This window comes from Podarcis bocagei (assembly GCF_964188305.1).
Source record: "Podarcis bocagei genome assembly, chromosome: 17".
In the NCBI taxonomy this organism is placed as follows: Eukaryota; Metazoa; Chordata; class Lepidosauria; order Squamata; family Lacertidae; genus Podarcis; species Podarcis bocagei.
Genome location: NC_138143.1, coordinates 11725602 through 11752218, shown reverse-complemented (window position 1 = coordinate 11752218; position 26617 = coordinate 11725602). Strand labels below are relative to the sequence as shown.

The 26617-nt window shown below is 46.4% G+C and overlaps 3 pseudogenes across 5 annotated transcripts in view; 2 read left to right on the top strand and 1 right to left on the bottom strand.

Moving 5' to 3' along the window:
• Nucleotides 1-26617, top strand: part of LOC308576751 (beta-1,3-galactosyltransferase 1 pseudogene) — a 154385-nt pseudogene that overhangs the window by 32057 nt on the left and 95711 nt on the right. The window lies entirely within an intron of this gene.
• LOC308576824 (beta-1,3-galactosyltransferase 2 pseudogene) overlaps nt 1-26617 on the bottom strand; it is a 62996-nt pseudogene that overhangs the window by 9269 nt on the left and 27110 nt on the right. The window contains exon 1 of one of the 2 annotated variants that reach the window (XR_014013458.1): nt 18719-18735. The exons of the other annotated variant lie outside the window; for it this stretch is intronic. The product of XR_014013458.1 is annotated as a beta-1,3-galactosyltransferase 2 pseudogene (transcript). Of the gene's footprint in view, nt 1-18718; nt 18736-26617 lie in introns of those variants that run through there. 2 annotated transcript variants of the gene reach the window in all.
• The window catches only part of LOC308576786 (beta-1,3-galactosyltransferase 1 pseudogene), a 43846-nt pseudogene that overhangs the window by 1256 nt on the left and 15973 nt on the right, over nt 1-26617 (top strand). Inside the window, exon 2 of one of the 2 annotated variants that reach the window (XR_014013459.1) lies at nt 2470-4283. The exons of the other annotated variant lie outside the window; for it this stretch is intronic. The product of XR_014013459.1 is annotated as a beta-1,3-galactosyltransferase 1 pseudogene (transcript). Of the gene's footprint in view, nt 1-2469; nt 4284-26617 lie in introns of those variants that run through there. 2 annotated transcript variants of the gene reach the window in all.

The following is a 26617-nucleotide window of genomic DNA, read 5'->3' as shown; positions in this document are numbered from 1 at the left end:
TTGCTGAAGTGGCTTCGGGGGGCGGCAGTTGTTGAATTTTTGGGGGCGGGGCAGCTGCTGAATTTTTGTTGAGGGGAAGTTGTTTGTTGAGCTTTTTGGCAAAATTGCAAAAAAGAAAGAAAAAAGACGTGGAACCACCCGAAACAAGCGCAGGTGTGTCTGGACCATTTCTGCATATTCAGCAGAAAGCTGTTGCTTCTTCTGGTGGAGAAGCAGAACAGGCAAGTCAGCTCAATCGGTACTGGAGCCAAGACTGAAGTCTCGAGAAGGGCAATAATAATAATAATTTATTTCTACCCCGCCTATCTGGCTGGGCTTCCCCAGCCACTCTGAGCGGCTTCCAACAGAAGGTTAAAAATATATTAAAATATCTGTCATTAAAAACGTTCCTAAACAGGGCTGCCTTCATGAGGCCAGAATAACATCGCCCGGCTGTGAGGCGTGAAGGTCGCTCCCTGCAAGGCCCTGTCCACCTGGCCTAGGGGGTGAGGCTGAGACTCACCAGCCCTACTGAAGAGGATCCTCATGAGGCCGGAGGAACATCGCCCAGCTACTGTTTTATTGTTTATCCACTATTATTTGCTCTTTCCACCGCACAGCATCAATAAAACACAATGTAAAGTTTTGGAGTGTTGATATACAAGGTTAAAGTCCACACAATCACTTTGTTCCCACATGAAATTGCGCTTCTATTGTCTAACCCAGAGGAAATGATGCCTGAGGTTTGGGGAGAATTAGACTAATGAAGCAAAAACTGATTGGCAACTAGGGGGAATCGAAATCTCTCATGCCTTGGATGCATCAACCACAGTGAAGATGTCAATTCTTGCAAGGTTTCTTCCTTTTTATTCCACGTTTTACCAATTGTGATTGCTCCTTAGTGACAGGGTCCAATTCAGAAGTACCCTCAAGCTGTAGACCTGCTCCTTCCAGCAGTTTATAAAAATTATGCATAGCATAGAGAAAGCAGATTGACAAAGCCTTTTCTCCCTCTAATAACTCTTGAACTTGTGGACTTTCAGTGAAGCTGAATGTTGGAAGATTTAGGACAGATGAAAGAAAGTACTTCTTCACTTCAAACTATGGAACTCTCACCCCATTATGAGGCAGGACTCGTAATTGCTTCATTTTTCATTAATGGTATTCTGAGGCCAAATATAGCCTATGTAGCCTGCCAATGAGAACAAGTACAGGAGGTTGTTGACATTTCTTCCAGCAATCTTAATTCCAGTTTTGGATTCATCCAGTCCAGCCTTTCGCATGATGAAATCTTCATATAAATTAAATAAGCAGGGAGACAATATACAGCCTTGTCGTACTCCTTTCCCAATTTGGAGCTCATCAGTTGTTCCATATCCAGTTCTACCTGTAGCTTCTTCTCCCACATAGAGATTTCACAGGAGACAGATAATTTATCAGTAATTAAATAATTCCACCCAACATGTATAAAGTCTGCCATTTTAGCATCACATGTACAACGTGTAAGCTATTCCTGTTTCAGATGAATAACGTAGCGCTCTAAAGATATTGAGATTTAGACTACCTGTATTGCTCAATTTGCCTCCTGCGCCTCATGAATTTTTGTTTATGCTGCTGCTCTTTCAGTGCATTCCAAATTTTATGGCCTAATTTGGAAATACAGGGAGGAATTCCATGTAGCACAATGGCAATTGTTCCATCAGTGCAAGGTCTTCAGCTTACCAGACACCCTGGCACACACCCAGCTGGGCACTTTACCCAGAGTTTGTGTTTCCTTTTGGAAGTGAGGCACAGTGGAGACGGTGTGGTCTTTATATGGTTAATTGACACATACATATATACAACCTGAGCCTATGATTGAGAGGGCCGGAGCATGATCACCTCAATAAGTTATTGTTTCTCCCGTAGCCACAGCTTGTGGATCCAAGCAGAAATCAAACATCATGCTCTGCCTCTGTGCCTTTCCAGCCTGCAGCTTTTCCTCTAGTTCACACCACAGTCCCCAAAACGTTAACTTTGTCTTTCTAGCTGGGGGAGGGGCCCCACCCATTTGCTGTCTCAGACACAGCCCCTTCCCTTACTTTTCCTTTAATGGCTCATCACCCAGGTGATTACCTCATTAGGAAGCTGGTCTGGCTTATATTTTAACACTTACTGGATCCAGGAGTTCAGGAGTCCGGGACCCACAAACTCATATAACACTTTATTCGGATTCCAGTGGATCTGTAAATAGATGGGTTGAGTGAATAATGCCAATCCCTGAGAGTGTATATTTTCCTTCCAGAAACAGATTGCAAGGGCAAGAAGGCAGGTGTTATGAGCAGGTCTTGAGTGTGTTGGCAGTTGGCAGACTGATTATCTGTGCGCCCAGCCTGATTCCCAAAGCTCCCCTTGTGTGCACGCACAAACACAAACACAAACACACACACACACATAGAGAGAGAGAGAGAACAGAAGTCACCTCCCTTTCACTGGGCTTCTCTTTTTCAGGTTGCCGTTGGAAACAGGATAGAGCTGGCCAGGATCTCTCCCCCGCCAACATACAGTCTGCAAGTGCCCTCCTCCTGCCCACCAAACGTATGGAAGGTGCCAGGAAGATGTTCATGACTCAGCTGCAGAATTTGCCCACTGTGGTGCTCTTCATTTCCTGCTCTGCTTTTCTTTTCCTACTTGTTGCGAAGAACGAATGGGAGTCTCTTGACACGCTTTCCTCACCACACGACATCAAGGTCAAGGGCAGCCCAGATTCTGCAGACAATCGTAAGAGTGCCATGGTATTTGAATGGGAATCTGCAGTGGAGAGGACAACGGAGACCAAGCCCTCTGGTCTGATTTCACCACCACAACCAGTGGCCAAGCGGCATCCCTTGGAGGTTGTCTATTCCACTGATTATAAGTTCCTTCTCAACGAGCCAAAGAAATGCCGGGAGGGGAGCCCTTTCTTGATCCTGCTGGTGATAACTGAGCCCCAGGATTTTGCCACAAGGCAGGCCATCCGGCAGACGTGGGGCAACGAGAGCTCAGTGCCTGGGGTTTCCATTCTTCGTCTCTTTCTGACGGGTGTCCACCCAAAATATGCATATCTGCTCCAGGCACTTTTGGAAGCGGAGAGTTCCATCCACGAAGACATTATTCAGCAGGATTTCCTGGATACCTACAACAACCTTACCCTGAAGACTCTGATGGGCATGGAGTGGATAAGCAAGTTCTGCCCCAATGCCACCTACGTGGTGAAGGCAGACAGTGACATCTTTCTCAATGTGAACTACATGGTGTCCCAGCTGCTGCAGCCTCACCTACCACCCAAGAAGAACTACATGACAGGGTACATCTGTAGGAATTTAAAGCCAGTACGTAACAAGGCCTATAAGTGGTATGTGCCATGGGAGGTGTACCCCAATGAGACCTACCCACCCTACTGCGCAGGCCCAGGGTATGTGTTCTCTGGGGATCTGGCCAAGAAGATCTACCAGGTAGCAAAGACCATCAGGGTCATTAACATGGAAGATGCCTTCATGGGAATCTGCCTGTATGAGCTGGGCATCAGTGTGACAAACAGCCCCTCGGGTCTCTTCAAGATGTTCAATTTCAAATATGAGAAGTGCAAGTTTTCCAAGGTGGTGGTGGTGCATCCTCTGGTGGTGCCAGAGGAGCTGCTGCAGATTTGGCCTGACTTTCGGGACCAGAACCAGACTTGCAAGGACCTGCCTCTTTGGGTTGTTGCCAGTTGTGCAAAAGACGTATTTGTCATCTTCTGTTGCTTTTTCATATATATAAATATATATGCACACTCTGTTTTCAAAGAGCTTCTCCCAAGACACAACACAGCATTATTTATACATGAATCACCATAAAGAAGTTAACCCAGCCATTCCCTGTTCTCTTTGAAGGATGAGATAAGGTTGAAAAGGTGAATCCTCAACCCGGGAAGAGCATTCAGAAGACGCACCGTATTTTACACTCTATAAGACGCACCAGACCATAAGACGCACCTAGTTTTTGGAGGAGGAAGAACTGGGAATGCCCAGACACCCCCCCAACCCTAAAACACCTGCACCCCGCAAAACAAATAAAAAACATTAGAAAGCAGGCAGCACATATCAGCCAACCCTCCCCTAAGCCAAAAGAGCCTAGTTCATCATTAAAAATTGATAGTGGCAGGGGGGTCTTGATGGGCCTTGTAGTGCCCTTGGAGCTATGCTGGGGATCCCAAGAACAGACTTGATTTTTTTACTGAACGCCTTTTTCACTTGTCTTATAATTTTGGCCAGAGACTTAAATGCCTGCGTAAGAAAAACCCCGTTGTTCCCTATTTAATTCATATAATCTATGTCTTTTGTTTTATTTTATTTTTTATTATAAAATTTTTATTAGGGTTTTCACATATTTTTAAGACAAACACAAAAACATAAACAACTACAAACAGACACAACACACAAATAACAAGTATAATTTTAGATCCTTAATTTCTTAACCACTTTCCCAGACTTCCCCTCACCTCCCCTTCTTGCATCCCAATTCCAATAATTAACTCAGCAAGTTCTTATCCCCAATTTAAACCTTATTAAAATTTTACTTAATTCATCTTAATTAACCAATTTTAACTTCTAGACCTCATTTTAAACCTCAATACTCAAACATTTACCCCTTTTTCTAAGGTTGACCCAGATTCCCTTTCACGAATTTCCCAATTTTTATAATAATTACAAAACAAATTAACAAATAAAAGCATATAATTATATCCCCTTTGGATTCCAAAACTTTCACCCCCCCTTCCCCGGTTTCGATCCCCAAAAGTTATCCTTCAGTCTATCACTTATCAGCCTGGATCTCTCACGTCCGAGGCCCTTAAGTCTCTCACAATCCCTCTCAGCCGGTTTTGTTGACAGTCTTTTATGTTGGACATCAAGTCTCGGAGCAGCTCTGACCCAATAGGATCTATGTTTCTTCCAACCAGACCTCCATATTCAAAGAAGGAGCCCAAATCCTGTTTCTTACTCTTTTTAAGTCCAAATGTCCCAAATGTCCCATAAGCTCCAATTTTCGCCTTAATCGAATTTGTAATCCATAGGTCTTCCGAACTCCCCATAGGGAGAAGTCCCCAATCTTCATTCTCCATTTCAAACCAAATTCTCATCACCCAAACCCTGCTTTCCTCATACCCCATCTTTACAGGCCTCTGGTTGTCCCTTTTCGCCTGCAGCATTTCAGCTCCTCCTTCCCACTCCTCTGAAACAACGCATGTTTCTTCTTTTTCAGCTGCAAACTTTTCTTGAGTCAAATCCTTAACAACATCAGCAAATTTGTTTACTTTAAAGTTCAAGGTTGTAACGTTTGTGGCCATAACTTCACTCTGCTTCTGCAGCTTTCCCAGGAGAGAAAACATTCTATCCAACTCTGCCTGTATTTTTCCATCTGCAGCCATTGTAATATCTCAGAACCCCCTCTAGAGGGATTCTGGTTACTTAGTATTCTTTCTCCAACAATCAGGTTATTTTGTTTTTATTTCTTCTTTGTTTTCAAGAGCTTAAAGTCCAATATAACAAAAATAACTGGAAAAAGTGACAAAAAACAAAATTTTCTGACTTTGACAGCTCATTTGACAGCTGTCAAACTCTTTATATATCCTCTACAGGCTCTCTCACGGATCGCTCCCTGATCCCGGGGGGTTGCACTTCGGCTTCACCGATCAATTCTAATCCTCCAGCAGAAAATTTATATAGCCAAGTCGTGAAATTAAAAATTTTTGTCTCAAAGAGAGAAAAGTAGTCTCCCGACCTTAGTTCTCCAATTCTTGCTTTAAATTATCTGCAAGGGGGGGGAGGCGGACTTCCTTTTGACACCTCCCCCGATCGTACCTGTCAGAGCTGCTTCCAGATGCTCGCTCACAGAGGATCACGCTAGCCAGCGGTCACTTTGTAAAAGTCTTTATTGAGTTACAGTTTCCATTCTCAAGCTGCTGCGCGCAGCTCTACGTCTTATGGGTTAGACCGGCGAAGCTCCGTCTGAGTCTCCGCCCCCTGTGCACCAGCTTACTAACCTAGCTTTACTCCACCTTTTCCGCCTGACCGTTCTTCTCTGGGTCCCTCTGCCCCCCCCGTGGTCTCTTCCTTCCGGGACTCTTCTGACGCGGACCCCCCGGACCCTCCTGTCTCCTTGCGCCGGGCTTTAGGACCTGGCTCCCTTTCCGGGCTGCTTACTGCGCCACCTTCCTGTGCATTTGAACTTGGCGCGCGCGCCCAACCTTCCACTTTCCGCCTGACCGTTTCTTCGCTCCCCGATGGAGGTGTGGCCACTCCTGACTCGTGCCCTCCCTCCTGTTGCGAGCTGCCAGCACTCGATACCTGGCGCCCTTCTTCTCCCCTGCTCTCTGTTGGTGACGCTGGTCCCGATTTCCAACTGCTCCCCTCTGAGCCCCCTCTGGACCCTTCTCCCTGGGGTGTCCCCCTAGGCTCCCCCCTTGCTCTGGCCACTGGTGCTCCTTTCTGTGAATCTTCTGATTCACTGGAAAGACTCGGAGATCTCGGGTCGTCGTCATCACTCATCTTTTCTTCTGCCTCCTCCCCCTCGCTCTCTGTTTCCTCCCTTGCCCTCGCCTCTGCTCCTGAACCCCTGACATCCATCTCCCCCTCGAAGCCCCCCCTTCCCCCCTCCCCTCCTTCCGGTGCGGGAGCTGGGTGCTGCCGTGTCATGGGGACGAATGTCGGATACAGTTCGCTTCCCGTGGCGGGCCTCCAACTGAAGACTCCCGGTTCTTCCTCCCTGCTCTCGTCGACAACGGTCATCTCCGCTTCCATCTCTGTGCCGCCGTGCTCGAAGCCCAGGTCGTCCCCGAACACGTCCATGTCCGTCTCTCCCTCGTTTCCTTCTGGGGACGTTGCTCGTCCTGAACCCTCCAGCCACTTCCTGCGCCACTGCTCCTCTGGTCTATCGTCCCACCAATACGAGGGTTCTGAGGCAGATCCCGAGGGTGACCCCTCCGGGGAACGGGTGTCTCGTGTCGGTTCCTCGTCCGAGTCGAACCCCTGGAACGTGCTGGCTGAAAGCGTGGGTGTGAAAAGCCAGTTGTCGAAAAAGTCTGCTGGCATGGGCCTGTGTGGGAAGAGGGCATGAAACTCGTCTTTGAGCAGAGGTTCCTCTAAAGCATAGCCCGGCACCCAGCTGTTGGCACTGGCCGGGGCGCCCTCTCTGGCGAGAAGGTATTCTACCCCCTCTTCTCCCCATCTGGAGTCTAAAATCTCTGTGACTTCGTTGATGGGCTCCTCCTGTGCCACTCCACCTTGCTCGGTTCCCTCTCGGAGCGGACTCGGTGCCGTTCCTGGTTCCTGAAATCTGTGAGGTGCCTTGTAGGGAGTGAGCACCGATCTGTGGAACACCGGATGCATCTTGGAGCCCTCCGGAAGCGCCAGCCTGAAAGCCACCGGGTTGACTTGCTCTTCGACTTGGTAGGGCCCCAGTTGTTTATGCCCTAGTTTCTTCTTCGCTAACGACCTGGCCGGCACTGCGTGGGCTGCTAACCAGACCCAGTCTCCCACATGGATCTCTTCGCCAACCCTCCTGTGTTTGTCCGCTTGTACCTTGTATGCGTGTTTAGCCAGCTCCAGGTGCCGCCGAAGCTGATCGTGGACCTCCTGCAACTCCGACGCGAACGCATCCGCTGTCTGCGGCTCCCCCTCCCCCATTCTTTCCAGTCCCGGGAAAGTTCTGGGGTGCCTCCCGTTGTTGGCGAAGAACGGCGTCACCCCCGTGGATACGTGCTTCGTGTTGTTGTAGGCGAACTCGGCGAGAGGCAGGTAATCCACCCACGTCGCCGGCTGTTGATTAGCATAACATCTCAGGTACTGCTGCATGATGGCATTGACCCGCTCCGCTTGCCCGTTGGTCTGCGGGTGTCTAGCCGAAGCCAGGTTGATCTTGACGTTCAGGAAGCCCATCAGCTTCTGCCAGAAGTTCGAGATGAACTGCCGCCCCCGGTCGGACAGTATAGACCGCGGCAGACCGTGAACCTTGAACACGTGATCTATGAACAGTTTGGCGGTTTGTTCCGCCGTGGCCACCTTCGCACACGGGATGAAATGTGCCATCTTGGAGAACAAGTCCACCACCACCAGCACTGCCGTCTTGCCCCTCGAGCTGGGCAGATCCGTGACAAAGTCCAGAGCCACTCTCTCCCACGGTTCGAACGGGGTGTGCAGCGGTTCCAGCAGTCCCGCCGGCGGTCTGTGTACTGGTTTGGCCCTCTGGCAGGTGTCGCACCTCGCCACGTAGTCCGCGACCTCCCCTCTCATTCTGGGCCACCAGAAGTCCCTGGCGACTAATTCCATCGTCTTCTCTGTGCCAAAGTGCCCGGCAGTGGGCGCGTCGTGCAACTGCTGCAGTACCTTGGCGCGAAGATCGTCCCCCGGCACGTAGATGGCCCCTTTACGGAGGAGTAATCCATCGCGAACCTGGAACTCGCCGGTCGCCGCCGTGCCCCTTTGCGCCTCTGCCAGCTTGGCTCGCGCGAAGGGATCATCCTGCAACGCTCTCCTCACCGCATCCAGGTCAACTGTAGCCGAAGCGCACGCCCACACCGTCGGTGCGAAGATGTGCATGGCAGCCGCTGGCGTCGCCTCCTCCAGATACTGTGGTTTACGGGATAGGGCATCCGCCATGACGTTGGTGTCTCCCGGGACATACTCAATTCGGAAGTCGAAGTTTGCAAAGAACTCGGCCCAACGTATCTGCCTCTGGTTCAGGAACTGCGCCGTGCGCCAGTGCTCCAGATTCTTGTGGTCCGTGCAGACCTGCACCGTGTGCTTGGCGCCGATCAGGAAGTGCCTCCACGCCTTGAATGCAGCATGAATGGCGAGCAACTCCCTGTCCCAGATGGTGTAGTTCTGTTCAGACTTGCTGAGCTTCCTGGAGTAAAACGCTCCCGGCCTCCAAGCTCCCTGCGGGTCTTGCTGCAACAGGACTGCTCCCACGGCTCTGTCTGACGCATCCGCCTCCACCCTCATCGGCCTGCTGGGGTTGACATGGAGTAGCTGCTCTTCCGACGCGAAGAGACGCTTGAGTGCCTGAAAGGACTGCTCCGCCTGTTCCGTCCAGATGAACTTCTTTTTCTTGGAACTGAGCGTGTCCGTGATGGCCGCTGTTTGCATAGCGAACCCCTTGATAAACTTGCGATAGAAGTTCGCAAAGCCGACAAACCGCTGGACTTCCTTCCGGTTGCGCGGGCTCTTCCAGTCCAACACTGCACGAACCTTGGCGCTGTCCATGGCGAGCCCCTTGTCTGACAACCTGTAGCCCAGGAAATCCACCTCCGTCACATCGAACTGGCACTTTTCCAGCTTGGCGTAAAGCCTATGCTGCTGTAGCCTGCTCAGCACTTCCTTGACGTGTCTGTCGTGATCCTGCTGCGATTCAGAAAATATCAGGATGTCATCCAAGAAGCAGACACACGTCTTGTAGAGGAGCCCCGCCAGCACGTGATGCATGAAAGCTTGAAAACAGTGGGAACCATTTTGCAATCCAAAAGGCATAACTCTGTATTCGTAGGTGCCCAGGGGCGTGAACATGGCTGTCTTCCACTCATCACCTTCCCGCATGCGAATGAGGTTGTACGCCCCACGCAGGTCCAACTTGGTGAACACGCGGCCCTTGCGTACCGTCGCGAGGAGGTCGTCGATCCTGGGCATGGGGAAGTCCGATGGCTTGGTCACACTGTTCAAGATCCGATAGCCCACCACAAGTCTTTTTTGGGGCGTGTCCTTCTTCTTAACAAAGAATACAGGACTGCCCCCCGCTGCCTTGGACTCTCGGATGAAACCGCGCTCCAAATTATGATCTATGAACTCTTTGAGTTCCTGTAGCTCGTCCTCAGACATGGAATACAGCTTCCCTTTGGGCAGCGCCGCCCCTGGCAGCAGGTCAATCTTGCAGTCATATGACCTGTGGGGGGGGTAGCTTGTCCACCTCCTTCTCGCAGAAGACCTCTAAAAATCCCGCGTATTTGTGGGGGATTGCTTGCAGCGTCCCCAGCTGCAGCTGCGCTTCCTCCTCCTCTCCCTCCTGCCGGGGCAGAATGCAGTGTTCAGCGCAATACGATGAGCCGAAGACCAGCTGCCGCTGGTACCAAGCCAACATCGGACTGTGTCTGTCCAGCCAACTCATGCCCAAGACAATAGGCGTGTCCGACAGTCTGGTGACATTAAAACTGATGACTTCCCTGTGATTTCCAAGTCGCATCACCATTGGTGGCGTTTGCTGCACCACCTGCCCCCCTAGCAGCTCCCTGCCATCCACCGTGACGACCTGCAGGGGCAGCGTGGCAGGCAGCAGCTGTATAGCGTGTTTATCTACAAAGTCTTGCCCTATAAAGTCCGCATTGCTTCCTGAGTCAACGGTGATTGGCACGTCTAGAGTGAGGCCATTGGGTAGCTGAAGCGATGCAGTGAGCTGCACTACTGGTTTGGGCGGGAGGGGGTCTGTGGGCTGCAAAATCTCTGGGGACTGCTTCACTGACTCGTCTGGCTGGGCCCCAGTGCCTCTGTCTCCAGCCAGACTCCGTCGTTTCCCTGCTGTGGTTCTCCTTGCTGCGTTGCTGCAGTCACCATTGCTGAGGCTGCAGTGTGCTTGTGGATCCTCTGGGGACACTCTTTCGCCATGTGCTGCGGACTTTCGCAGATGTAACACTTCCTGTTCCCTCTAGGAGGCTTCGCTTTCACTGCTCCTGGTGCTATGGCTCTGGTTGCTGACTGAGCCCTGGCACCGCACACCTCCATAGGTTCCGCTCCCCCTCCTGGCGGAGGCGTGGATTGCGCACGCGCAGTTTCCCTGGGAACAAAGGAGAACCCTCTCGCTGGTTCGCGCCCTCCACGCCCTTCGTCCCTGCTCCATGGACGTTCCTCCAGCCGCACCCCAACCGTCAGCGCCCTCTGAACGACCTCCTGCGTGCTCCTGGGTCTCTCCCCCCTTGCAATTTTGTCTTTAACCGCGCTGTTCAATCCTTCCCAAAATAGGTCTCTGACTGGGGCTGAATCTCTGTCCCATTCCAGGGCACTGACCAATGCAAAAAAGCGGGCATGGTACTGGCGTACACTGGCCCTCCCCTGCTTCAGTCCATGTACCTCCTTCCGGGCAAGATCCACGTCTATGCTAGATAAAAAGCAGCCATCCATCGCTTTAATAAAGGCATCCGCGGTTTGGAGCGCCGGATCCTTATCTCTCCACAAATTGCGCAGCCATGCTTTAGCATCTCCATGCAATTGGGACATGATAAATCCCACCTTCTCTTGCTCATCTCTAAAGTCTTTGTTCAGCAGTTGCAGTGCACACTGTACATCTGCTCTAAAGTTGGGGTACAGTTGTAAATTCCCATCGAAGTGAGAGACTAGACCGCCTGTTCTTCTCCCCAACCCAATCCCCTCCGGTTTGGGTGTCAGTTGCCCTTGCTTCGTAAGCACTTCCAACCTGACCTGGTGATCCCTGTAGGCGGCAGCTGCGTCCTCCTCTCTCTTCCTGGATGCAAGTATCTCGGCATTCAGTCGTGTCACTGCTTCTCTGAGTTCCCCTATCTGCTGTTCGGCCGTCATCTTGTCTGCCGTTCGTGAGCTCGGTAGTAGGCACCCGCCTTCTCTCCTGTCCGCGAGGCTGTAGATGCCCACAACTGGAGACGGAGCTTACTGTCAGAGCTGCTTCCAGATGCTCGCTCACAGAGGATCACGCTAGCCAGCGGTCACTTTGTAAAAGTCTTTATTGAGTTACAGTTTCCATTCTCAAGCTGCTGCGCGCAGCTCTACGTCTTATGGGTTAGACCGGCGAAGCTCCGTCTGAGTCTCCGCCCCCTGTGCACCAGCTTACTAACCTAGCTTTACTCCACCTTTTCCGCCTGACCGTTCTTCTCTGGGTCCCTCTGCCCCCCCCCGTGGTCTCTTCCTTCCGGGACTCTTCTGACGCGGACCCCCCGGACCCTCCTGTCTCCTTGCGCCGGGCTTTAGGACCTGGCTCCCTTTCCGGGCTGCTTACTGCGCCACCTTCCTGTGCATTTGAACTTGGCGCGCGCGCCCAACCTTCCACTTTCCGCCTGACCGTTTCTTCGCTCCCCGATGGAGGTGTGGCCACTCCTGACTCGTGCCCTCCCTCCTGTTGCGAGCTGCCAGCGCTCGATACCTGGCGCCCTTCTTCTCCCCTGCTCTCTGTTGGTGACGCTGGTCCCGATTTCCAACTGCTCCCCTCTGAGCCCCCTCTGGACCCTTCTCCCTGGGGTGTCCCCCTAGGCTCCCCCCTTGCTCTGGCCACTGGTGCTCCTTTCTGTGAATCTTCTGATTCACTGGAAAGACTCGGAGATCTCGGGTCGTCATCATCACTCATCTTTTCTTCTGCCTCCTCCCCCTCGCTCTCTGTTTCCTCCCTTGCCCTCGCCTCTGCTCCTGAACCCCTGACAGTACCGAATTCAAATAAAAAGAAATTTTTAACTCCGATTTCCGTATTACTCACGGGTTGTTACTTTTATAATCCAAATGATCAAGGAAAGAAGTCAGCGCTCTCCAGCCATGGCTTGCGGCTTCACTCCGTGGAAGAAGTGGTCTACTCACAGCACCACGCCGCTCTCCGTCCCCCGCTCCGAAGCCTTTAAAAAGGCTTCTTCGCGGGTCGGAGGTGGCGCAAATGGTGCCCGCCGAGTCACCAAGTCACAGGCTTCAGCGCCTGTGGTTTCTGAGGGTCCCCGCGTCGCCACGGCGGCAGGACCCCTCCTCCACAGAGCCGATTCCCTCCGGAGCTCGGAGGGAATCTGCCATTAGCCAATTGCGCTAAGCCGGAAGTCGTCTTTTGTTTTATTATGATTTTATTAAACTGATTTATTTATATATCTGTATCTCTTTTTTTTAGTATTGTTTGTGTTTCTTAATTGTAAGTTGCTTTGCAGGCTGCTAAGTGGGAGAAAATTAGTGTCTAAAATAATGCTGTGGTTACGATGATACAATCTGAGAAGTGTTTTATTAGCTCTTAATATATAAGAAAGCTACTTGCCAGGTTTCTCGTGTACCCTGAGGCCACCCCAGAATAGACTCCGGGTGGGAATATGTTTCTGGTCGCGGATATAATGAAATTGTCAGTCTCCAACAACTTACTGAAACTTCTTCCTGAAACTTTCACTTACTGAAACTTCTTTCGGCTTCTGCCCAAATATACTCTGGTTGGCCTGTGTTATTTTCTCCTACCAATAGGGAACCCGCTTAAGGACTCTGGTGTTGCCCCAAAACCCAGTAACACACATTGCTGATTTTTGTTAATAAGAACCCAAATGAACCTTTTGGGAGGAAAATTCTGAGAAAGCTCATCAGAAACAGCTGTGAACTGCATTTACAGCATGCCATGGCAGCGTGGGTGTGAAGTAGACCTCTAACATATATTTTGGGCCTGTAAAGTGGCAGCCCTGTCTTCTACTGTGCCGCTGGGATCAATTTCACCAGCCTTTCACTGATGGTTCCTCCATGCAGCCTATTATGCACAAGGAACTCGGGGGTTGGTTGTTCTTGAGAAAGCATGTCTCATAGGCAAGCACAAATCTCTCTGTATCTCAAGCTTCAGGTCCTCATTTAACTGCACAATCTCTCTCCGTTCTGCAGAACAGCACATCTCACGAGAGCTGGACAGGAGGCACCTACATACATCTATATGAGCTACAATTTAGCATCACTTCCCCCCACTCATGGTAATGGGTTTGCAGTCTGGGCTGGGAATCCTTGCACCTTGAGGCTCCAGAAAAGTGCACTCTTTCTCTTCTGACAGATGCTTGTGTTATAGGCAAAAAAACTGCTCCCTTTCCCTTATGAGGTATTCCAGAGCCTGTATAGAGTCCTTAAGCAGGTTCCCTATTGGTAGGAGAAAATAACACAGGCCAACCAGAGTATATTGAGAAGCAAAGCGGCTAGTAAGCCTGATCTTTATTCAAGAAACGGTTGCAACAGAGTCCTCACTCACCACACACAGGAGGGAGGAGAACTCTGAACCATGGTGTGCAAGTCCCTCTAAAAACTTTGAAATTGCCCACCCTGTAGCCCAAGACCACCCCCCAAAACATTATATATACATCACAGAAGGAGGCGCTCTCCAAAGAAATTTGGAAGTGTTGCTTCTCTCCTGCCTGCCGGGGTACCTGATAATGCCTTACCTGAAACTGTTCTTAACCTGAAGCACCACTTTAGCATTCTGAAATAAAAAAATTAAGGTCTTATATATATAATAAATGTTCATAAATGTAGCAACCAAGCACGTACATAGATATGTGGACCTCATGTCTGGAGCAGCACAGGAAGAAATCCTGAAACCATTTTGACTCCCAAACTGACCAAATGTTTTCTCTGCAAGGAGGGAAGGGGTGAGGGAACCTTCCCATTGTCTCAGGAATTGGGTAATCACCATCTCAACGGAATGGCCAGACTACCAGGAAAGGCAATCAGATAAGGCATTCTCAGATAACCTGACAGACAGGAAAAACAACAGCATTCAAATTTCTGTTGTAGACCACCTTTTCTGTGATATAGGTATGATGTTTGTAGGGGGTGGTCTTGGGTTACACCCCTTCTGTGATGTAGGTATGATGTATGGAGGGGTAGTCTTGAGCTCCAGGGCAGGGAATTTAAAATGTCTATATAAGGGCAGGCACACCTTGATTCTGGGTCCTCCTCTTTTCCTGCATGTGAGGGGACCACCCTGTTGCAACAGTTCAATAAAGATCAGGCTTACTAGCTGCTTTGCTTCTCTGGTGGCCTCTGTTATTTTCTCCTACCAATGGAGAACCTACAAAGCAGATTTTGTTTACAAAAATTCCTGGGAGGTAAGCTGTTAAATCCCATGATCAACTCATCAATAGCGCCAAGACTGTGTGAAACAGGGAGGGGTGAAGCTCCTCCTCAATATATGTGCCTTAGTTGGCAGGGAAAGAAAAGGTTTAGGGTTTCAGCTTGGGTGACATAGACTGAAGGAAAGCTGTTTTTGTTTTGAATTAAAACAATAAAAGCACAATTTCATGTGAGAACAAAGTGATCATCTGGACTTCAACCTTTTATATCAACACTCCAAAAGTTTACATTGTGTTTTATTGCTGCTGTTAAGGGTTCAGTGGAAAGAATAAATAATAGTGGATAGCCTTATTGATTTCTTTAATTTCTATACCACTTTATATTTTTAATAAAAATCTCAAAGTGGTTTACAGCAGTGTTCCCCAACCCCCGGGCCGCGGACCGGTGGCGGTCCGTGGATCAATCGGCACCGGGCCGCCTGAGGAACTTCAAATCATTTCACTGTGGCGGGCGGCCGAGGCGCAGAGCATTGCGCCCTCTCGATTCGCTATTGTTACACTGATGCTCCTCCTGGCCAATCAGGGAGTGGGTCCTCCTGCTTCCTGATTGGCCGAAAGGCAAACCTCACGCCATTGGCCGAGGAGAAGGCGCCACCGGAGGACTCGAGGTCGGAGACGCGGGGACTGAAGAGAAGCTGCCGTGAGGTAAGTGCACGGAGGGGGGACCTCAGCACTATCAAACGGAAAGAGGAGCAGCAATGGTTTTATTAGAATGCCCTCTCATTCACCCAGGCCTATTGCACTTATTTAGGTCAACAACTCCTGGGTCGAATGTGTTTGTGCGGGTTCAGGCATAAGTGCACGGAGGGAGGGGGCGGAGGTTCTCTGCTATTGAGGAGACTCAGCACTATGGCGCGATGATCTCTGTATTGAAAGGGGAACGCTGGCATCTCTGTGTTGAAAGGGGAACGCTGGCATCTCTGTGTTGAAAGGGGAACGCTGGCATCTCTGTGTTGAAAGGGGGCACAGTCATCTTTTGTGATTTATATATATATTTCACAGTTATTTTGATACACTGGTCATATATTTAAAACACTGATCACATTTTTGCGTTGATAGTTTTTTGATTTACATTCGGATTTAGGTGACATCTGGAGCTGAGCGGTTGCAAGCAGCAGTGGAGTGAAGAGAAAGAGAAGGCATCACTCTTCTAGCTCTTCTATCTGTTCACCGGTACTCGTGTGTACTGACGTGTTATTGTGTCTGCTTTAACCCACAAATTAGCAAAAATGAGTATGAAACAGACATCGTTAGAAAGTTTCCTTGGGAAGAAAAAAAGGCCCAGTGAACAGACAGAAGAAGAGCCTTCAACATCAAAGAAACATGCAACTTTTAACAGACAATACCATGAGTCCTATTTGAAATATGGATTTATCGGGACAGGTGATTCCCACGCATCAAAACCGCTCTGCATAGTTTGCGGCGAGAAGCTCTCTAATGAGGCAATGAAACCTTCAAAACTGCTTCGCCACTTGACCGCCAAGCACCCTGGCATAAAAGACAAGCCCCTGGAGTATTTTGGAAGAAAAAAACGGGAGCACGAAGCACAGAAGATATTTATGAGGGCCACCACATCAATAAAGGAGAATGCACTGAGAGCATCATATTTGGTGGCTAACTGCATTGCTAAGGCTAAAAAGCCATTTACTATTGGTGAAGAATTGATCTTGCCCTCCACTAAAGATATTTGCCGTGAACTTCTAGGAGAGGCTGCTGTGGAAAAGATAGCACGTGTGCCTTTGTCAGCTAGCACTGTGACTAGGCGCATTGAGGAAATAGCCGAAGACATTGAGGCACAATTGTTGGAGAGGATTAATACATCACCGTGGTATGCACTCCAGGTTGACGAATCTACAGATATCGACAACAAGGCACTACTACTTGTTTATGTGCGATATCTATATCAGGAGGATGTGCATGAGGATTTGTTATGTGCACTATCTTTGCCAACCAACACCACAGGAGCAGAACTGTTCAAGTTATATATCAAAAAAACTGAAATGGTCCTTTTGTGTCAGCATATGCACAGACGGAGCTGCTGCCATGACCGGATGACTGTCTGGTTTAACTGCTCGGATTAAGGAGGTTGCACCTGAGAGTGAATCTACGCATTGTCTCATTCACAGGGAAATGCTGGCAAGACGAAAAATGTCACCGGAATTTAACAGTGTATTGATGGATGTCGTTAAAGTTATTAACCACATCAAAGCACACACACTTAACTTAACTCGCGCCTGTTTGAGCAGCTTTGTGAGGAGATGGACGCAGAGTATTTCTTATACACAGAAATAAGATGGTTATCCAGAGGAAAATCGCTAACCAGAGTATTTGAATTACGAGAGCCATTGCAAAGATTTCTCTCAGAAAAGAAGTCACCGCTGGCAGCACATTTCAGTGACAAGGTATGGGTCGCAAAACTGGCTTACCTGTGTGACATATTCAGCCTGCTCAATGAACTCAATCTGGGCCTTCAGGGGAAAATGACAACTGTTTTCAAGTTGTCAGACAAAGTCGCTGCATTTAAAGCCAAACTGGAGTTGTGGGGACGGCGCGTGAACAGAGGCATTTGGGACATGTTTCAGACATTAGCAGGGATTGTAGGCGAGACTGAGCTTGAACATTCATTCTGCCAGTTGGTGCACGATCACCTGTCTTTGCTTTTAAAAGAGTTTGAGCGCTACTTCCCAACCACAAAAGACCCACGAACTGGTAAGGAATGGATCCGCGACCCATTTGCCAACAAATCAGGCGAATCTAGCATGTCTATGCAAGAAGAAGAACAACTGCTGGAGATTGCAAATGACGGTGGCCTTAAAACTACGTTCAAGACAACAACTCTGCCGATGTTCTGGATTAAAGTCATGGCGGAATACCCTGAGATTGCCACCACAGCACTTAAATCCCTATTGCCATTTCCGACAACCTATCTGTGTGAAGCGGGGTTTTCTGCAGTGACAGCAACCAAAACAAAACAACGGAATAAACTGGACATAAGCAACACACTTCGGGTGTCATTGTCTCCTATTACCCCCAGATGGAACCGTCTCGTTGCAAAGAAACTAGCTCAGGGTTCTCATTGATTTCGCATTCTAGTGAGTTAAATAAAATAAATCACTTTATATTCATTTTTTGGTGTAGCTGTATTTTATTTTGAAGGCATGTTTAAATACAATTAAATTAAAATTATTAAAACAAAACAAGCGGGCCATGGAAAAATTATCAAACATTTACCGGTCCGCGGTGATAAAAAGGTTGGGGAGCACTGGTTTACAGCATATTAAATCAATAAAACAATAGCCGGGCGATGTTCCTCCGGCCTCATGAGGAGCCTCTTCAGTGGGGCTGGTGAGTGTGGGCCTCACCCCCTAGGCCAAGTAGAAAGGGCCTTGCAGGGAGTGACCTTCACGCCTCACAGCTGGGCAATTTTCCTCTGGCCACATGAAGGCAGCCCTCTTTAGAGAACTCTTTAATGACGGATGTTTTAATATACAGTGGGACCTCAGGTTAAGTACTTAATTCGTTCTGGAGGTTTGTACTTAACCTGAAACTGTTCTTAACCTGAAGCACCACTTTAGCCAATGGGGCCTCCTGCTGCTGCCGCACCGCTGGAGCACGATTTCTGTTCTCATCCTGAAGCAAAGTTCTTAAGCCGAGGTAATATTTCTGGGTTAGCGGAGTCTGTAACCTGAAGCATATGTAACCTGAAGCGTATGTAACCCGAGGTACCACTGTATTTTTAACCTTCTGTTGGAAGCCGCTTAGAGTGGCTGGGGAAACCCAGCCAGATGGGCGGTGTAGAAATAAATAATAATAATAATAATAATAATAATAATAATAATAATAATAATAATTACTACTACTACTACTATTATTACTATTATTATTATTAGCCTCTTCAGTATGGCTGGTGATATGGGCCCTGCCCCCTAGGCCAGGTGGAGAGGACCTTGTAGGGAGCGGCCTTCATGCCTCACAGCCGGGCGATGTTCCTCTGGCCTCATGAGGAGCCTCTTCAGTAGAACAGAGCAACAGCAGCTCACCCCTTCATGTGTATTCAAACTGCCAACCTTCTGACTGGCAAGCCCAAGAGGCTCAGTGGTTTAGACCACAGCGCAACGCACGTTCCTTTTCTAGACCTGATGGGAACCATCAGCCAGGATTGCCAGGCAAATGCCTTCTGTTGTCTCTATCCCAGAGAAGGTGCCTGCCTCAACTGTTCCTGCAGCGACCCAAAGATGGCTGTGGCATAGCTTCTCCCTGAAATACCCATGTGGACATCCATGAGCATATCTGTCACTGCACTTTTGTTTGAACTGCTGCAACTCAGCAACCTAAACAGAGGAAGATGGAAACAGTTAAGTTGTGGGCGAACATAGCAGATGACACAGCGATTTCTCCAGAGCAGCTCTTTATTTGTAAGCTGGACAGAACTGAACAGCAAACAGCTCAGCCGGCCTGCTTTTATAGGCAACCGGCTGTCAACATTGTAGCAACAACAACCCAGGGTTTCCTGCCTAAAATAACTGACGTGGACCTGAGTGAAAACTACATACACAATACTCCTGGTGGCCAGGGTGAGAACTTCAATACATAACAGAAACATTTTCTGGATTCCCTGTTTAGCATCATTATTTGCCGCTGAAGATGTTGCACGAAGCTTCTCACACATTGTGACAGACTCGAAAGTTCCTTGAGGAAAAGAAACATTGGCAGTCATGGAAGAGAAGTAAACGTGCTCCCATCTGTTTTTCAGCTCTTCCACTCTAGCCGTTAATACCACAGACCACCCTATTCATGAATTTTGTTGATCCTAAGGAGAGGTTTCTCTGATCCAAGCCATTGCTTTAGATTTTGGGGAGGAGGTTACAGAGTCAAGAGTCACACATGCAATTATTCAACACCTGGAGGGCCACAGGTTCTCCACTGAAGTTTTAGATGTTCTGTTCCACCTGTTTCTTTATAAACACGATGGAATACTGCTGTTGAGCTGTGTGCAATGTATTTATTAAAATCAAAACTATATTTACTATATTTTCAGCCATTTGCAAGGGCATACTGCCAAAAAGCAGCTTTTTTTTTTGGTTTAACTAACTAAATCACTTAGTTTGCATTTGCACCAGCTCTAGTCAGCATTACCCCTTCCCTTTTTCCAGTAAAAGAAAAGGCAAAAGTGTCAAGGTACTCAAAATGCCTGATTTTGCCACTAGGTGTTGCTATGGCACCAGAAGCTGGACTGCTCTTCTCGCCTCTTTCCCCCTTAAGGAAAATGCCATTCAACAACTCACTTCAGTTTGTCTTGGATGCCCACATTTTTTGGGAAAGTGGTGGCAAATTGATTTTTAGTGTGCTTCAAGGTAGGATTGGTTCCAGCTGAATCCTCATCCAACCCATTTTTGCCAAGTGACCTCTGAAGTGCCAGAGCACTTAGAGGAATACACCCAAAGGACTCAAAGAATGCTGCAGTGTTTTGCAGACAAGTACGGATTCAAAAAATAACTGAGAAAGGTATGCAGAATAGGCCTGGGATGTGTGATGGATGAGCCCCAATGGATTTCAAGCCAGAATAAGCCCTAAATGAGGGGCGAGGGATTTGGTTCACAACAAACTTCTTATGAAGTAATTCGTTGTTTAGTCGTGTCCGACTCTTCGTGACCCCATGGACCACAGCACGCCAGGCACTCCTGTCTTCCACTGCCTCCTGCAGTTTGGTCAAACTCATGCTGGTAGCTTTGAGAACACTGTCCAACCATCTCGTCCTCTGTCATCCCCTTCTCCTTGTGCCCTCCATCTTTCCCAACATCAGGGTCTTTTCCAGGGAGTCTTCTCTTCCCCTGAGGTGGCCAAAGTATTGGAGCCTCAGCTTCACGATCTGTCCTTCCAGTGAGCACTCAGGGCTGATTTCCTTAAGAATGGATAGCTTATGAAGTAAAGTTCCCCATTATAAGGAACTTATTCTAGCCGGAAGTTGGTTCGCTTGAATTTGTGATATCTGGGTTTGTGGACCGAATAAAATATTGTTTTATAAGTGGAATAGTTGGGGGTTACCTTGGAGCGCATATTTTGAATATATTTTTAATATAGCTGACAGACGAATAATAATAATAATAATAATAATAACAACAATGTATTATTTATATCCGCCCATCTGGCTGGGTTTCTCCAGCCACTCGGGGCCGCTTCCAACAAAACACTAAAATACAATAACCTATTTAACATTAAAAGCTTCCCTATACAGGGCTGCCTTCAGATGTCTTCTAAAAGTTTGGCAGTTATTTTTCTCTTTGGCATCTGGTGGGAGGGCGTTCCATAGGGTGGGTGCCACTACCGAGAAGGCCCTCTGCCTGGTTCCTTTTATAAGATATTTATTAAAGTTTCAAAAAAAAGTTAAAATAATAAAAGAACAAAAAAAGAAAAAAGAGAATACAAAATACAAAAAATAAAAACAATTAAAAACAAATCAATATTTCCATATCTTGTCTTTCATTCACTTGTTTCCCTGACCTCCTCACACCTCCCCTTTTTGTATTCCAGTTCAGTAAGTTAATTCAGCAAATCCTTTCCCTCTTTGTTTTTATCTTACTCCTTTGTCTTAATATGTAATAACTGTATATTCTCATCTATTAGCAGTCCATTTTTACATACTCCTTGTAACATTGCTACTAAAACCCCCTTAGCTTCATTCCGACATCATTCTAACATTCATTAATTTTACAGTATTTCTGTAAATAGTATTTAAATTTCTTCCAATCTTCTTCCACCGACTCTTCTCCCTGGTCTCGGATTCTGCCAGTCGTTTCCGCCAGTTCCATATAGTCCATCACCTTCATCTGCCATTCTTCCAGGGTGGGTAGATCTTGTGTCTTCCAGTACTTTGCAATAAGTATTCTTGCTGCTGTTGTGGCATACATAAAGAAAGTTCTATCCTTCTTTGGCACCAATTGGCCGACTATGCCCAGGAGAAAGGCCTCTGGTTTCTTCAGGAAGGTATATTTGAATACCTTTTTCATTTCATTATAGATCATCTCCCAGAAAGCCTTAATCCTTGGGCACGTCCACCAAAGGTGAAAGAATGTACCTTCAGTTTCTTTACATTTCCAACATTTATTATCAGGCAAATGACAGATTTTTGCAAGCTTGACTGGTGTCATGTACCACCTGTATATCATTTTCATAATATTCTCTCTTAAGGCATTACATGCCGTGAACTTCATACCTGTGGTTCATAACTGTTCCCAGTCAGCGAACATAATGTTATGTCCAACATCTTGTGCCCATTTAATCATAACAGATTTCACTGTTTCATCTTGAGTATTCCATTTCAACAGCAAGTTATACATTCTTGACAAATTCTTAACTTTAGAAAGAGTATTTTTAAAAATTCTTTTATTGAGAATTGTGATCAGTTATATGTGTTGGAAGCTGCCCAGAGTGACTGGGGTAACCCAGCCAGATGAGTGGGATCTTCTTCTTCTTCTTCATTTTTTAAAAAAAATAATATTTAATTAGTAGTTTTCAGAATTATAAGAAGAAAAAACAACATTAAAAAACAACACTATAATAGACAAGAAAAGAAAAAAAAGGAAAAACACAAAAACTAATACAACAATACAGCAAAAAGATAAAGAGAAAAAAGAAAACAACACAAATCCCAGATTACATATCTAAAACTTCCATTTGCTTGTTTCATTGACTTCCTCACACCTCCCTTTTTGTATTCTAGTTTAATTAGTTATTTCAGCAAATTCTTTCCATCTTTCTCGATTTTTGTTAAAAAATTTATCCTAACCTAATTTAATCTAATAATTAACTCAACCAATCCTTTCCATCTTTCCCCATATTCTATTATTCACATTACCTTAATTAATTTAACCTTATCTTACCCTAAGACACCTTAAAGCTTGAATCTTAGTTATCAAATATACATTACTCCTTATATCATTTCTGCTAAAGTCATATAGTTTCATTCCAACATTTTCCCTAATATTCATTAATTTTTAGCCAATTCCCCAAATAGAAAATTTTCTTTATAAATTTTCTTCCAATCTTCATCCAACGTCCCTTCTTCCTGGTCTCAGATTGTGTCAGTCCTTACTGTCCATTCCATCTAGTCCATCAACCTGGAAGCCTTATGTCCGAGGCCCTTAAGTCTCTTCCATGTCCCTTCTGCAATTCTTCTTCTTGTTGTTTATACTTGCCCTTTTCCTTGTCTTTTGTTGGTCTCTTTCTTAGTTTCTTTCCTTTCTCATTGAGGGGTAGGCCTCTGGGGGATTCCAAGCCAAACTTGTCTCCATCTCCCTTCATCAAACCCGCCCATTCCCCACAGTCCCACTCCCCACAATCCTCAATATAGTCCAAAAAGTATTTAAAAGCATATTCCAAGGTCTCTCCAACGTTGGGAACCTCCTCAACTCCAGACGCCCCCTGGCCCACTCCAACTTCAATCTTCAATGACAACGGCTCATACTCCTGTAGGGCCTCGGGACTCTCCATTTGTATTATTTGGGGTGCAACCGCATCCTCCTCCATTATCTTCTGCACTTGCCCAGTCAGTACAGATTCATGAGTTGGTCCCTGGATAATTTCTGTATCAATATTCCCTATTTGCCCACAGTTATTAACTGCAACAGTCAAATCCATTTTCTCATTCATCAAGTCCATCTTCTCATGCATCTGTTCCAGCAGGGCACTTGTCTCGCATAAGGCAAGCACCCATTCTTCCTTCCAACTCATCTTTAGTCAAGGTCAGAAAAGCCTGTTCCCACGGTCTTAATCTCACATCTGTTGAGCCCTCAAATGTACTGCAGCAACAATTTGACAAGCTCCCTCTAGAGGAGGCAATTTCTATTTGTATCCATTTTTTTAAGGCAAGTCCAACAAAGGAAAATTACTTTCGTTTTTCATATATTTTTCAGATATTTTGTTTCTTTAAAATTCAAAAGGCAACATTGGAATCAGCTTGTTTCTCTTCTTTAGCTATTTGTCAAAATATTCCATTGACAGTCAATGAACCTCTCCAACAATTTCTGTCTCTGACACCCCGTTCCCAGGTTAGAGACGGTGGAAACTTATCCTTCTTCACTCCCTCTCCTGCTAGGGTTGAACAAAGTCCCCCCCCCCTTTTCTCCTGCTTCCAAGGGGGTTTCAGTAATTCTAAATGAAGGAAATTTAGACTTTTTTGACAGCTTTCCAGGCTTTAGCTTACAAAGTTTTTGCTTTAGTCTATATACAAAAAGCGGAAGGCAGACTTCCTGTTTTGAACCTTCCTGCTTTGTTACCAAATTAAGAAATTTCTTGATCCAATTTTCCATTTCTACTCACGGGTACTTGTTTTAAATCCAATTGTCCACAGGAAAAAGTCAGCGCTCTCCGGCAATGGCTGTGCGGCTTCACTCCATGAAAGTAGCAGTCAGTTCACAGCACCGCGCTTCTCACCCCACTTCACTCCGAAGCCCCTAAATGGGATTCCCTGCGAGTAGGGGGGCGCTCCTGGTGCCCTGCTGAACCCCACGTTCCCAGGCTTCCTCCGCCTGGGATTTCTAGCGGGTCCCCAGCTTCGCAGCGGCGGGAAGACCCAGTTTCCACGGAGCCCGTTCCTCCGAACGGAGGAACTCCGCCATTCACCGATGGCGCTGACCCGGAAGTCGACAAATTCTTAACTTTAGGATCTAACAGTTCTGTTTCCAGTTTCGATTTTTCCACCTGGAAGCCAATTTTCTTGTCCAAATTGTATGCCTCCATTATTTGATCATAATGAAGCCAATCTCGCACTTTATTTTTTAGTTTTTCAAAGCTCTGCAATTTCAATTTATCTCCCTCTTGTTCCAGAATTTCCCAATATTTCGGCCATTTGGCCTCCATATTGAGCTTTTTCTGAGCCTTCGCTTCCATCAGTGACAACCACCTTGGGGTTTTATTTTCAAGTAGGTCCTTATATCTTATCCAGACATTAAACAATACTTTCCTAACAATATGGTTTTTAAATGCTTTATGTGTTTTGACCTTATCATACCACAAATATGCATGCCACCCAAATACATTGTTAAAACCTTCTAAATCCAAAATGTCTGTGTTTTCAAGAAGCAGCCATTCTCTCAGCCAGCAAAATGTGGCTGATTCATAGTAAAGTTTAAGGTCTGGCAGGGCAAATCCACCTCTTTCTTTTGCATCCGTTAGTATTTTGAATTTTATTTTGGGCTTCTTGCCCTGCCAGACAAATCTGGAAATATCTCTCTGCCACTTCTTGAAACAGTCCATTTTGTCCAAAATTTGCAGTGTTTGAAACAAAAACAACATTCTTGGCAATACATTCATCTTTATCGCAGCGATATGGCCTAGCAGTCAAAGCTTCAAATTTGACCATATTTCTAAGTCTTTTTTCACTTCAGTCCAACATTTTTCATAGTTATCCTTAAATAAATTCACATTTTTAGCAGTCATGTTAACCCCTAAATATTTCACTTTCTTAACCAGTGTTAATCCTGTCTCCTTCTGAAACCTCTCTCAATCGCTGTTAGATTTTTCTCTAAAACCTTAGTTTTTAACTTATTCAACTTAAATCCTGCAACCTGACCAAATTCTTGAATCAGTTCTATTACTCTTTTAGTACTAGATTCTGGCTCCTGTAATGTCAATACTATGTCATCTGCAAATGCTTTCAATTTATACTGTTTAGCTCCGACTTGTATACCCTTAACCAATTGGTCCCTTCTAATCATATTTAAAAGAACCTCCAGGACCGATATAAAAAGCAATGGGGAAATTGGGCAACCTTGTCGTGTCCCATTCTCTATCTTAAATTCCTCCGTCACCACATTGCTAACAATTAGTTTGGCCTTTTGTTCAGAATATATTGCACTTATACCATTTCCAAAACCTTGACCAACCCCCATCCCCTGTAGGTTCTTCTTCATGAAATTCCAGAAAATGTTGTCAAAAGCTTTCTCCGCGTCCACAAATATCAAAACTGCCTTGGTATTAATGTTCACTTGTAATTTCTCCAAAATGTTAATTATATTTCTCGTATTATCAGACAAGTGTCTGCCCGGGAGAAAGCCTGCTTGATCTTTATGTATCTCTTCCACTAATACTTTTTTTAATCTTTTAGCCAAAATATCTGCAAAAATTTTATAATCCACATTAAGCAGAGATATATGGGGCGGTAATTCTTAAGCTGTGTCTTCTCAGACTCAATTTTCGGTATAAGTGTAATGTACGTCTCCTTCCACGACTCTGGTGCTTTTTTCCCTTCCAAAATTTAATTACAGACTTCCTTTAGTGGTTGTATTATCCAACTTTTCAGAGATCTATAGTATCGTGAAGTTAAGCCATCCGGTCCTGGAGATTTACCCAATTGCATATTCTGGATGGCACCTTCTACCTCCTGTTCAGTTATTTTATAATTCAACATTAGCTTGTTTTCTTGAGAGATTTTTTGTAGTCCATTTATTTTCAAAAATCAATCTATGTCAATTTCTTTCTGTGGCCCTTGTGTATATAGTTGTTTAAAGTACCTCTGGAAACAATTTCTAATCTCCACTGGGTTCTGTATATTCTTTCCTTCCACTTCCAAATTTGTAACAGTATTAAGTTTTTGTCTTTTTTTCATTTGCCAGGCCAGCAATTTCCCACATTTATTAGCCGACTCAAATGTCTTTTGTCTCATCTGTTTAATTTTCCATTCTATTTCCTGATTCATCATTTTCATATATTGTACTTGATATAACGTTATTTCTCTCAAAATCTCTTGCGACTTTGGTTTTACTCTCAATTTCTTCTCACCTTCCTTTATTT